This window comes from Oncorhynchus kisutch, linkage group LG11 (genome assembly GCF_002021735.2).
Source record: "Oncorhynchus kisutch isolate 150728-3 linkage group LG11, Okis_V2, whole genome shotgun sequence".
Taxonomy (NCBI): domain Eukaryota; kingdom Metazoa; phylum Chordata; class Actinopteri; order Salmoniformes; family Salmonidae; genus Oncorhynchus; species Oncorhynchus kisutch.
In genome coordinates, this window is record NC_034184.2 from 426103 (window position 1) to 440120 (window position 14018).

Genomic DNA, 14018 nt, shown 5'->3' on the forward strand with positions numbered 1-14018 from the left:
TAGAGAAATATAGTTTTCCCAGGTCTGGAATAGAGAAGTATAGTTAAAAGTATAGTTGTCCCAGTTCTGGAATAGAGAAGTATAGTTAAAAGTATAGTTGTCCCAGTTCTGGAATAGAGAAGTATAGTTAAAACTATAGTTATCCCAGGTCTTGAATAGAGAAGTATAGTTAAAAGTATAGTTGTCCCAGGTCTGGAATAGAGAAGTATAGTTAAAAGTATAGTTGTCCCAGGTCTGGAATAGAGAAGTATAGTTAAAACTATAGTTATCGCAGTTCTTGAATAGAGAAGTATAGTTAAAAGTATAGTTGTCCCAGGTCTGGAATAGAGAAGTATAGTTGAAAGTCTAGTTGTCCCAGTTCTGGAATAGAGAAGTATAGTTAAAAGTATAGTTGTCCCAGTTCTGGAATAGAGAAGTATAGTTAAAAGTATAGTTGTCCCAGGTCTGGAATAGAGAAGTATAGTTAAAACTATAGTTATCCCAGGTCTTGAATAGAGAAGTATAGTTAAAAGTATAGTTGTCCCAGGTCTGGAATAGAGAAGTATAGTTAAAAGTATAGTTGTCCCAGGTCTGGAATAGAGAAGTATAGTTAAAAGTATAGTTGTCCCAGGTCTGGAATAGAGAAGTATAGTTAAAAGTATAGTTGTCCCAGGTCTGGAATAGAGAAGTATAGTTAAATGTATAGTTGTCCCAGTTCTGGAATAGAGAAGTATAGTTAAAAGTATAGTTGTCCCAGGTCTGGAATAGAGAAGTATAGTTAAAAGTATAGTTGTCCCAGGTCTGGAATAGAGAAGTATAGTTAAAAGTATAGTTGTCCCAGGTCTGGAATAGAGAAGTATAGTTAAAAGTATAGTTGTCCCAGGTCTGGAAAAGAGAAGTATAGTTAAAAGTATAGTTGTCCCAGGTCTGGAATAGAGAAGTATAGTTAAAAGTATAGTTGTCCCAGGTCTGGAATAGAGAAGTATAGTTAAAAGTATAGTTGTCCCAGGTCTGGAATAGAGAAGTATAGTTAAATGTATAGTTGTCCCAGTTCTGGAATAGAGAAGTATAGTTAAAAGTATAGTTGTCCCAGGTCTGGAATAGAGAAGTATAGTTAAAAGTATAGTTGTCCCAGGTCTGGAATAGAGAAGTATAGTTAAAAGTATAGTTGTCCCAGGTCTGGAATAGAGAAGTATAGTTAAAAGTATAGTTGTCCCAGGTCTGGAAAAGAGAAGTATAGTTAAAAGTATAGTTGTCCCAGGTCTGGAATAGAGAAGTATAGTTAAAAGTATAGTTGTCCCAGGTCTGGAATAGAGAAGTATAGTTAAAAGTATAGTTGTCCCAGGTCTGGAATAGAGGACTATTTCAGACACAACTTCAGTTTCAGTTTTTCACCGTGTTACCCGCCAGGTTTGTTGTAGAGTTTAATATTTTCCCAGGATTTTACAAATGTTCCATCCTGAGAATAAAGCACTTTTTAGTCGGGTAACCCGGTATTTCCCGCCAAAACCAGAAGTGTCATACAAAAGCATTATAAAGTGTATACATATGTCTGGATTTGATTAGATATTTGATCAGAATGAAAATTCAAACCTGATGCTACCTGAGCTTGATGAGCCATATATTAAATATATTTTATGAGCCCTACATTAAAGACATTTAATAATTTATTTTATTAGGATCTCTTATAGTTCTCGTTTGGACTAATCCTCCAAGAGTGCTTAAACATTCAAATAAAATGTATAATACGATAACACTTTCACATATAACACACTGTTACAAACAGACATAATACACTGACACATTGACCAGAGAAATACTCTTAACAGTCTGCAAAGATGGATTGATTCCTTCATCTACCGTAGTTCCACCTTCCAATTTATTGTATTTAAATGGTTCTAAAGTATTGTTTTATTTTAAATATTGAAAGGTTTCTGGTTTGCTCAGAAAAACTATTCAATTTCTTTATTGCTCTAAATTGAAATGTTATTTTGCCTATTTCTCTTTTCTGCCTGGATAACACTTGGACAATCTATTCCTAGTATTAACTGAATGTCTGTCTCTAACCAACTGAATACTGTTGTGAACAGAGTTTGGCCGTTTTAAACGGTGTACATTGTGAAATAAATAAGTATTTTTCAATTATCTTGTTGATTGATGACCAACAAAGAGCATTGCTCATGACTACAACAGAATAACCATATTTCAACCTTAAAACAATCCTTGCCGCTTTGTTCTGTGCAATCTGCAGCCTCCTAATTTCACTTGCTATTGCATTTCCCCAGACCACAGAGTAGTTCACCTGACTCTCAACTAATGCTTGGGTTGTTTGCTAAAGAATCTTTCTTGGAAAATATTTTTCTATCATTTTAATCATGCATGCAATTTTAAGATTTTTTTTTACATATATGAGTTATTTGAGACGACTATGATACCTGTAAGTAGTTGTCTAGCTGCACCCCTAGTAGTATGGTTTCTGCCACTTCCTCAATTTGTACTCCCCCCATACTTAATTGTATCCCATGCTGTGACCTTTTCCTGGTGGAACAGACCAACATAACCTTGGTTCTTCTTGGTGTTCAAAATAAGTTTGTTCCGGCAAACCCACTCCCTGATATTTCCCAGATCTACTTGTAGAGCTTGCTGTACCTTTTGAACCGATTGTCTTGCTGTATAAATTGTGGTATCATCTGCAAAATAGATAAGGCATAAGGAAGGTAATTGGTATATATTAATTAAAGAAGTGGCCCAAGGCAGCTGCCCTGCCGTATTCCACAGTTTAAAGCAGGGGTGGGGGATGTCCGGCCTCCAGGCTATATACGGCCTCCAAGACCGTTTGATCAGGCCCCTGAGCCAATTCATAAATATATATTTTTTAAATAAAAGAAGCTCTAGACGTGAGTGCAACTCCATTTAACGTCGAACCAGTGGATGTTGGTGAACCAGCGAACCAGAAATTGTTGCAACCCCTATTTCTAGCCTGTTCAACCTCTCTTTCTTATCGTCTGAGATCCCCAAAGATTGGAAAGCTTCCGCGATCATCCCCCTCTTCAAAGTGGTAGACACTCTAGACCCAAACTCCTACAGACCTATATCTATCTTACCCTGCCTTTCTAAGGTCTTCAAAAGCCAAGTTAACACACAGATTACTGACCATTTCGAATCCCAACGTACCTTCTCCGCTATGCAATCTGGTTTCCGAGCTGGTCATGGGTGCACCTCAGCCACGCTCAAGGTCCTAAACTATATCATAACCGCCATCGATAAGAGACATTACTGTGCAGCCGTATTCCGAGGTTTTCGACTCGGTCATCACCACATTCTTATCGGCAGACTCAACAGTCTTCGTTTCTCAAATGACTGCCTCGCCTGTTTCACCAACTACTTCTCTGATAGAGTTCAGTGTGTCAAATTGGAAGGCCTGTTGTCCGGACCTCTGGCAGTCTCTTTGGGGGTGCCACAGGGTTAAATTCTCGGGTCGACTCTCTTCTCTGTATGAATCAATGATGTCGCTCTTGCTGCTGGTGATTCTCTGATCCACCTCTATGCAGACGACACCATTCTGTATACTTCTGGCCCTTCTTTGGACACTGTGTTAACTAACCTCCAGACGAGCTTCAATGTTATACAACTCTCCTTCCCTGGCCTCCAACTGCTCTTAAATGCAAGTAAAACTAAATGCATGCTCTTCAAGCGATCGCTGCCCGCACCTGCCCGCCCATCCAGCATCACTACTCTGGATGGTTCTGACAACTACAAATACCTAGGTGTCTGGTTAGATTGTAAACTCTCCTTCCAGACTCACATTAAGCATCTCCAATCCAAAATCTCGAATCGGCTTCCTATTTCGCAACAAAGCCTCCTTCACTCATGCTGCCAAACATACCCTCGTAAAACTGACCATCCTACCGATCCTCGACTTCGGCGATGTCATTTACAAAATAGCCTCCAACACTCTACTCAACCAATTGGATGCATTCTATCACAGTACCATCTGTTTTGTCACCAAAGCCCCATATACTACCCACCACTGCAACCTGTACGCTCTCGTTGGCTGGCCCTCGCTTCATACTCGTTGCCAAACCCACTGGCTCCAGGTCATCTACAAGTTTTTGCTAGGTAAATCCCCGCCTTACCACAGCTCACTGGTCACCATAGCAGCACCCACCCGTAGCAAGCGCTCCAGCAGGTATATCTCACTGGTCACCCCCAAAGCCAATTCCTCCTTTGGTCACCTTTCCTTCCAGTTCTCTGCTGCCAATGACAGGAATTAAGCACCAGCTGTCAGAGCAGCTCACAGATCACTGCACCTGTACATAGCCCATTTGTAAATAGCCCTTCCAACTACCTCATCCCCTTGCTGTATTTATTTATTTATCTTGCTCCTTTGCACCCCAGTATCTCTACTTGCACATGTATCTTCTACACATCACTCACTCCAGTGTTTAATTGGTATATTGTAATTACTTCGCCACTATGGCCTATTTATTAACTTACCTCCCTCATTTGCACACACTGTATATAGACTTTTTATACTGTGTTATTGACTGTATATTTGTTTATTCCATGTGTAACTCTGTGTTGTTGTATGTGTCGAACTGCTTTGCTTTATCTTGGCAAAGGTCGCAGTTGTAAATGAGAACTTGTTAGAGAACTAGCCCACCTGGTTAAATAAAGGTGAAATAAAATAAATAAAATGCATGTTTTTTTAAATGTGCCGGATGGCCTACAACACTACGTCATTTAGCTGCAAACAATGACAAGCTCAAAGCCAAGGAACAATAACCTCCCTCTCCTTGAGTTTTACAAAATGTACGTTAGCGCTGAGCATTTCCCTGTTCTGAGGAGACATGCACTGTGTTCAGGACGACCTACTGCTGTGAGCAGTTCTTTTCCAAACAGACTCTTGCAAAGACTCGTTTCCGCTCAAGACTGACTGACACAAACCTGGAAAACCAGCTGCGAGTAGCGTCATCTTCACTGCCAGCTGACATCAAACGCCTCGTCAAAGATAAGCAGTTTCAGCCATCGCTTTAGAGGTGAGTTTTAACAAGTAATCATAATAACAACAACATTATTTACCATACTAATATTTATTTAAATAGGAATAGCACTTTTCTAAATACTCAAGGACACAAGAAACATCATAAAAGTCATATTTAAACTATAAAACCAATGTCAGTGATTAAAGTCACATAGCACATTTTTATAATATGGCCCCCAAATTAATTTATAAATATCCAAATGGCAGAAACTGTTTAAAGCATGAGGGGAAGAAAATGAACCATTGATGTAGGTGGACTGTTTCCTGTCAGTTAGATATGACTGTAACCAATTCAATGCTACCTCCTTAAAACCATAATGCATTAATTTTGGCAAAAGATCCACCAAATCAAATGCTGCATTGAAATCTAAAAATAGTACACCCACAAACCTGCCATTATCCATAGCATTGAGCCACTGGTCAGTCATGTCAACCAATGCAGCGAACCTGCCATTATCCATAGCATTGAGCCACTGGCCAGTCATGTCAACCAATGCAGCGAACCTGCCATTATCCATAGCATTGAGCCACTGGCCAGTCATGTCAACCAATGCAGCGAACCTGCCATTATCCATAGCATTGAGCCACTGGTCAGTCATGTCAACCAATGCAGCGAACCTGCCATTATCCATAGCATTGAGCCACTGGTCAGTCATGTCAACCAATGCAGCGAACCTGCCATTATCCATAGCATTGAGCCACTGGTCAGTCATGTCAACCAATGCAGCGAACCTGCCATTATCCATAGCATTGAGCCACTGGCCAGTCATGTCAACCAATGCAGTGGTAGTGGAATGGTTTTTGTGACAAGCATGCTGATTGACTGTGATTAGATCTTTCTTTTCCATGTACTCCCATATTTGTCTACTCACAATACCCTCCAATATCTTACTGCGTGAAGGGAGTAGACTAATTGGTTGACTATCAGCAGGAGTAATGTGTTCTTTGCTGTCTTTCGGAATTGGACACAGCATAGCATGCTTCCATACATTTGCAAACATCCCCTTTTCCAGTAACCAATTCAATATGTATTTCAGTGGAGCTGCAATCTGGGGAGCAGCAGTAAAAAATAGTCCATAAGATCATAACCTGTAGATTTACCATCGGTATGACTTCAAAATAGGTTTAACACCTCCTCTACTGACACCATTTGTAGACTAAAAGAGCAGGTTTGTTTGATCATAATATGATCATCAATCCATTGCACAATAGCTTGTTTGGAAGAATGGGTGTTTACATTATCGCTCAGTAAATACATTTTCTTTGTTAAAAAAATCAGCAACATGATTGGCAATATCAGCAGGTTTTTTTGTTGTTCTCCATCAACCTCCACACTAGATGGGAATGATTGTCCATTACCTCAGGATGATTTAATAAAACATTCTGTAGCGTGATTTAAATCATCCTCTAGATAAATCAGCTTCCAGGGTACAGCAGCCAAATCATTTTGAAATTGCTCATGATTAAATGTTTTAACATTTCTCTTGACCACAATCCTTGGGGGTTTCTTTGAAACCTTGGTGTTCATGGTTATGGTCTGTCCTGGCCACTGGCATTGATCTGGCTTTAAAGCATTGCAATGGTATATTACAGAAGATCAGATCAATGTATGTGTCCGAACGGTGACCCAACTTAGTTGATGATCTAGTAGTATCATTAACCATTTGTTTCAAACCACAGCTCTCAGCATATCTTAGTTACTGTATATATGAATTATTATGATCCTTCCAATTTATATTAAAATCACCCATGATAATTACATCTCTGTTACTATCTGTGGCCTGGTAAAACTCTGTGCATAAGTTATCCAGATAGGACACCTTAGAGCTAGGAGATTAAGGTCATCCCTCCTCTTAAAAGGTACAGTATATGATTCTGAATGTACAGTGCTACACCACACCATTCCTATTCCTGTCCCTTTTTAAGTTAGGACATCTACTTTGCGCATGACACAAGTAATATTTCCAACAATTGTTTACAGACCGAATATTTCACTTATAATTCAGTGTATCACATATCCAGTGGTTCAGAAGTTAACATACACTACGTTGACAGCTTGGAAAATTCCAGAAAATGATGTCATGGCTTTAGAAGCTTCTGATAGGCTAATTGACATAATTTGAGTCAATTGGAGGTGTACCTGTGGATGTATTTCAAGGCCTACCTTCAAACTCAGTGCCTCTTTGCTTGACATTATGGGAAAATCAGAAGAAATTAGCCAAGACCTCAGAAAAAAATTGTAGACCTCCACAAGTCTGGATCATCCTTCTGAGCAGTTTCCAAATGCCTGAAGGTACCACGTTCATCTGCACAAACAATAGTATGCAAGTATAAACACTATGGGACCACGCAGCCATCATAGCGCTCAGGAAGGAGACACGTTCTGTCTCCTAGAGATATTCTTCAGCGGCAGAGCCTGGGAGTCTAGTCAGGATCAAGGGAAAGATTCATGAGGAAGTAGAGTTCACCTTCCAACAGGACAACGGACCTAAGCACACAGCCAAGACAATGCAGGAGTGACTTCGGGACAAGTCTCTGAATGTCCTTGAATGGTCCAGCCAGAGTCCGGACCTGAACCCAATCGAACCTCTCTGGAGAGACCTGAAAATAGCTGTGCAGCGACGCACCCCATCCAATCTGACAGAGTTTGAGAGGATCTGCAGAGAAGAATGGGAGAAACTCCCCAAATACAGGTGTGCCAAGCTTGTCGCGTCATATGCAAGAAGACTCGAGGCTGTAATCGCTGCCAAAGGTGCTTCAACAACATACTGATGGTCTGAAAGGTCTGAATACTTATGAAGGGTCTGAATATTTATGTAAATGTGACATTTCCGTTTTTTATTTTTAGTACATTTGGAAAAATGTCTAAAACCAGTTTTTGCTTTGTCATTATGGGGTGATATTTTAGAATAAGGCTGTAAAATTTGGAAAAAAATAAAGGGGTCTGAATACTTTCTGAATGCACTGTACAGGGCTATATATCAATCTAGAACAGGATGATCTATTTTGGATGCAATTTGAATGGAGTTGATGGAGAGAGAGAGACTGTGAGAGAGTGCTCTCCAGTGCAGTTTAAGAAACCATTACGCTGCAATTAAAGAACTTATACTCTTTACAATTAAAAAACAAGGTGACCCCCGAAAGTCTGATGGAAATGGGTAAATTAGACGGGCATTCGGTCTTTATAAGCTATGCCACAGCAAATGTAGGCCTACCTGTCACAAGAAAAAAAGTTCCCATGATGAGATGATATGTAGGTCTACATACATGGTGAACTGCTCTCCATACTGAGATGGGCTGTCTGTGCCCACTCTGAGCGTTGATTTATCATGCATGGTGAACTGCTGTCCATACTGAGATGGGCTGTGTGGGTGTAACGGTTTTCTAGGTGTGAAGGAGAGTCAGACCAAAATGCAGCGTGTAGATTGCAATCCATGTTTAATGAACAAACGTAACACGAATCTAAATACAAAACAATAAACATGACGAAAACCGAAACAGCCTAATACTGGTGCACATACACACAGAACAAGGAACAAAGACACTAAGGACAATCACCCACAAAACACTCAAAGAATATGGCTGCCTGAATATGGTTCCCAATCAGAGACAACGATAAACACCTGCCTCTGATTGAGAACCACTCCAGACAGCCATAGTCTTTGCTAGATACCCCACTAAGCTACAATCCTAATACCAACACCAAAACCCCAAGACAAAACACACCACAATACAAAAACCCCATGCCACACCCTGGCCTGACCCAATACATGAAGAAAAACACAAAATACTTTGACCAGGGCGTGACAGTGGGCCTATCCTGAGGGTAGATTTATCATGCATGGTTAACTGCTCTCCATACTGAGATGAGCTGTCTGGGCCTATCCTGAGGGTAGATTTATCATGCATGGTTAACTGCTCTCCATACTGAGATGGGCTGTCTGTGCCTACCCTGAGGGTAGATTTATCATGCAAAGGCCTTAGAGAAGACAGATTTAGACAACACATATCATATACCATTTCCATTTCACGCCATGCTGTTCATATAAATCATTTATTATAATTCAACGGTTTCTCAAAATAGTTTATTCAGGGAAAAGGGAGTGGTTTTGTGCAGTAAATCCGAGTAAATCTTGGTAACTGGGTTCCCGCCATTCACCCCTAGTAAGTGTACCCTCCAGTTCAGTGTTACCCTTCAGGTCAGTGTTACCCTCCAGGTCTATCAAATCAAATCAAATCAAATTTATTTATATAGCCCTTCGTACATCAGCTGATATCTCAAAGTGCTGTACAGAAACCCAGCCTAAAACCCCAAACAGCAAGCAATGCAGGTGTAGAAGCAGGTCTATGCTACCATAGCAGGTCTATGTTACCCTTCAGGTCTATGTTACCCACCAGGTCTATGTTACCCACCAGGTCTGTGTTACCCTCCAGGTCAGTGTTACCCTCCAGGTCAGTGTTACCCTCCAGGTCTATGTTACCCACCAGGTCAGTGTTACCCTCCAGGTTAGTCTTACCCTTCAGGTCAGTGTTACCCTTCAGGTCAGTGTTACCCTCCAGGTCAGTGTTACCCTCCAGGTCTATGTTACCCACCAGGTCAGCTTTACCCTCCAGGTCAGTGTTACCCTCCAGGTCAGTGTTACCCACAGTTCAGTGTTACCCTCCAGGTCAGTGTTATCCTCCAGGTCAGTGTTACCCTCCAGGTCAGTGTTACCCTCCAGGTCAGTGTTACCCACAGTTCAGTGTTGCCCTCCAGGTCAGTGTTACCCTCCAGGCCAGTGTTACCCTCCAGGTCAGTGTTACACTCCAGGTCAGTGTTACCCTACAGGTCAGTGTTACCCTTCAGGTCAGTGTTACCCTCCAGGTCAGTGTTACCCTCCAGGTCAGTGTTACCCTCCAGTTCAGTGTTACCCTCCAGGTCAGTGTTACTCACAGTTCAGTGTTACCCTCCAGGTCAGTGTTATCCTCCAGGTCAGTGTTACCCTCCAGGTCAGTGTTACCCACAGTTCAGTGTTACCCTCCAGGTCAGTGTTACCCTCCAGGTCAGTGTTACCCTCCAGGTCAGTGTTACCCTCCAGTTCAGTGTTACCCTCCAGGTCAGTGTTACCCACAGTTCAGTGTTACCCTCCAGGTCAGTGTTATCCTCCAGGTCAGTGTTACCCTCCAGGTCAGTGTTACCCTCTAGGTCAGTGTTACCCTCCAGGTCAGTGTTACCCTCCAGGTCAGTGTTACCCTCCAGGTCAGTGTTACCCTTCAGGTCAGTGTTACCCACAGTTCAGTATTACCCCCCAGGTCAGTGTTAACCTCCAGGTCAGTGTTACCCTCCAGGTCAGTGTTACCCTCCAGGTCTATGTTACCCACAGTTCAGTGTTACCCTCCAGGTCAGCGTTACCCTCCAGGTCAGTGTTACCCTCCAGGTCAGTGTTACCCTCCAGGTCAGTGTTACCCACAGTTCAGTGTTACCCTCCAGGTCAGTGTTACCCTCCAGGTCAGTGTTGCCCTCCAGGTCAGTGTTACCCTCCAGGTCAGTGTTACCCTCCAGGTCAGTGTTACCCTCCAGGTCAGTGTTACCCACAGTTCAGTGTTACCCTCCAGGTCAGTGTTACCCTTCAGGTCAGTGTTATCCTCCAGGTCAGTGTTATCCTCCAGGTCAGTGTTACCCTCCAGGTCAGTGTTATCCTCCAGGTCAGTGTTATCCTCCAGGTCAGTGTTATCCTCCAGGTCAGTGTTATCCTCCAGGTCAGTGTTACCCTCCAGGTCAGTGTTGCCCACAGTTCAGTGTTACCCACAGTTCAGTGTTACCCTCCAGGTCAGTGTTACCCTCCAGGTCAGTGTTACCCTCCAGGTCAGTGTTACCCTCCAGGTCAGTGTTACCCTCCAGGTCAGTGTTGCCCTCCAGGTCAGTGTTACCCTCCAGGTCAGTGTTACCCTCCAGGTCAGTGTTGCCCACAGTTCAGTGTTACCCTCCACGTCAGTCTTACCCTCCAGGTCAGTGTTACCCTCCAGGTCAGTGTTACCCTCCAGGTCAGTGTTGCCCACAGTTCAGTGTTACCCTCCACGTCAGTGTTACCCTCCAGGTCAGTGTTACCCTCCAGGTCAGTGTTACCCTCCAGGTCAGTGTTATCCTCCAGGTCAGTGTTACCCTCCAGGTCAGTGTTGCCCACAGTTCAGTGTTACCCTCCAGGTCAGTGTTGCCCACAGTTCAGTGTTACCCTCCAGGTCAGTGTTACCCTCCAGGTCAGTGTTACCCTCCAGGTCAGTGTTATCCTCCAGGTCAGCGTTACCCTCCAGGTCAGTGTTGCCCACAGTTCAGTGTTACCCTCCAGGTCAGTGTTACCCTCCAGGCCAGTGTTACCCTCCACGTCAGTGTTACCCTCCAGGTCAGTGTTACCCTCCAGGTCAGTGTTATCCTCCAGGTCAGTGTTACCCTCCAGGTCAGTGTTACCCTCCAGGTCAGTGTTACCCTCCAGGTCAGTGTTACCCTCCAGGTCAGTGTTACTCACAGTTCAGTGTTACCCTCCAGGTCAGTGTTATCCTCCAGGTCAGTGTTACCCTCCAGGTCAGTGTTACCCACAGTTCAGTGTTACCCTCCAGGTCAGTGTTACCCTCCAGGTCAGTGTTACCCTCCAGGTCAGTGTTACCCTCCAGTTCAGTGTTACCCTCCAGGTCAGTGTTACCCACAGTTCAGTGTTACCCTCCAGGTCAGTGTTATCCTCCAGGTCAGTGTTACCCTCCAGGTCAGTGTTACCCTCTAAGGCAGTGTTACCCTCCAGGTCAGTGTTACCCTCCAGGTCAGTGTTACCCTTCAGGTCAGTGTTACCCACAGTTCAGTATTACCCCCCAGGTCAGTGTTAACCTCCAGGTCAGTGTTACCCTCCAGGTCAGTGTTACCCTCCAGGTCTATGTTACCCACAGTTCAGTGTTACCCTCCAGGTCAGCGTTACCCTCCAGGTCAGTGTTACCCTCCAGGTCAGTGTTACCCACAGTTCAGTGTTACCCTCCAGGTCAGTGTTACCCTCCAGGTCAGTGTTGCCCTCCAGGTCAGTGTTACCCTCCAGGTCAGTGTTACCCTCCAGGTCAGTGTTACCCTCCAGGTCAGTGTTACCCACAGTTCAGTGTTACCCTCCAGGTCAGTGTTACCCTTCAGGTCAGTGTTATCCTCCAGGTCAGTGTTATCCTCCAGGTCAGTGTTACCCTCCAGGTCAGTGTTATCCTCCAGGTCAGTGTTATCCTCCAGGTCAGTGTTATCCTCCAGGTCAGTGTTATCCTCCAGGTCAGTGTTACCCTCCAGGTCAGTGTTGCCCACAGTTCAGTGTTACCCACAGTTCAGTGTTACCCTCCAGGTCAGTGTTACCCTCCAGGTCAGTGTTATCCTCCAGGTCAGTGTTACCCTCCAGGTCAGTGTTACCCTCCAGGTCAGTGTTACCCTCCAGGTCAGTGTTGCCCTCCAGGTCAGTGTTACCCTCCAGGTCAGTGTTACCCTCCAGGTCAGTGTTGCCCACAGTTCAGTGTTACCCTCCACGTCAGTGTTACCCTCCAGGTCAGTGTTACCCTCCAGGTCAGTGTTACCCTCCAGGTCAGTGTTGCCCACAGTTCAGTGTTACCCTCCACGTCAGTGTTACCCTCCAGGTCAGTGTTACCCTCCAGGTCAGTGTTACCCTCCACGTCAGTGTTACCCTCCAGGTCAGTGTTACCCTCCAGGTCAGTGTTATCCTCCAGGTCAGTGTTACCCTCCAGGTCAGTGTTGCCCACAGTTCAGTGTTACCCTCCAGGTCAGTGTTACCCTCCAGGTCAGTGTTACCCTCCAGGTCAGTGTTATCCTCCAGGTCAGCGTTACCCTCCAGGTCAGTGTTGCCCACAGTTCAGTGTTACCCTCCAGGTCAGTGTTACCCTCCACGTCAGTGTTACCCTCCAGGTCAGTGTTACCCTCCAGGTCAGTGTTACCCTCCAGGTCAGTGTTATCCTCCAGGTCAGTGTTACCCTCCAGGTCAGTGTTACCCTCCAGGTCAGTGTTACCCTCCAGTTCAGTGTTACCCTCCAGGTCAGTGTTACTCACAGTTCAGTGTTACCCTCCAGGTCAGTGTTATCCTCCAGGTCAGTGTTACCCTCCAGGTCAGTGTTACCCACAGTTCAGTGTTACCCTCCAGGTCAGTGTTACCCTCCAGGTCAGTGTTACCCTCCAGTTCAGTGTTACCCTCCAGGTCAGTGTTACCCACAGTTCAGTGTTACCCTCCAGGTCAGTGTTATCCTCCAGGTCAGTGTTACCCTCCAGGTCAGTGTTACCCTCTAGGTCAGTGTTACCCTCCAGGTCAGTGTTACCCTCCAGGTCAGTGTTACCCTCCAGGTCAGTGTTACCCTTCAGGTCAGTGTTACCCACAGTTCAGTATTACCCCCCAGGTCAGTGTTAACCTCCAGGTCAGTGTTACACTCCAGGTCAGTGTTACCCTCCAGGTCTATGTTACCCACAGTTCAGTGTTACCCTCCAGGTCAGCGTTACCCTCCAGGTCAGTGTTACCCTCCAGGTCAGTGTTACCCACAGTTCAGTGTTACCCTCCAGGTCAGTGTTACCCTCCAGGTCAGTGTTGCCCTCCAGGTCAGTGTTACCCTCCAGGTCAGTGTTACCCTCCAGGTCAGTGTTACCCTCCAGGTCAGTGTTACCCACAGTTCAGTGTTACCCTCCAGGTCAGTGTTACCCTTCAGGTCAGTGTTATCCTCCAGGTCAGTGTTATCCTCCAGGTCAGTGTTACCCTCCAGGTCAGTGTTATCCTCCAGGTCAGTGTTATCCTCCAGGTCAGTGTTATCCTCCAGGTCAGTGTTACCCTCCAGGTCAGTGTTGCCCACAGTTCAGTGTTACCCACAGTTCAGTGTTACCCTCCAGGTCAGTGTTACCCTCCAGGTCAGTGTTATCCTCCAGGTCAGTGTTACCCTCCAGGTCAGTGTTACCCTCCAGGTCAGTGTTGCCCTCCAGGTCAGTGTTACCCTCCAGGTCAGTGTT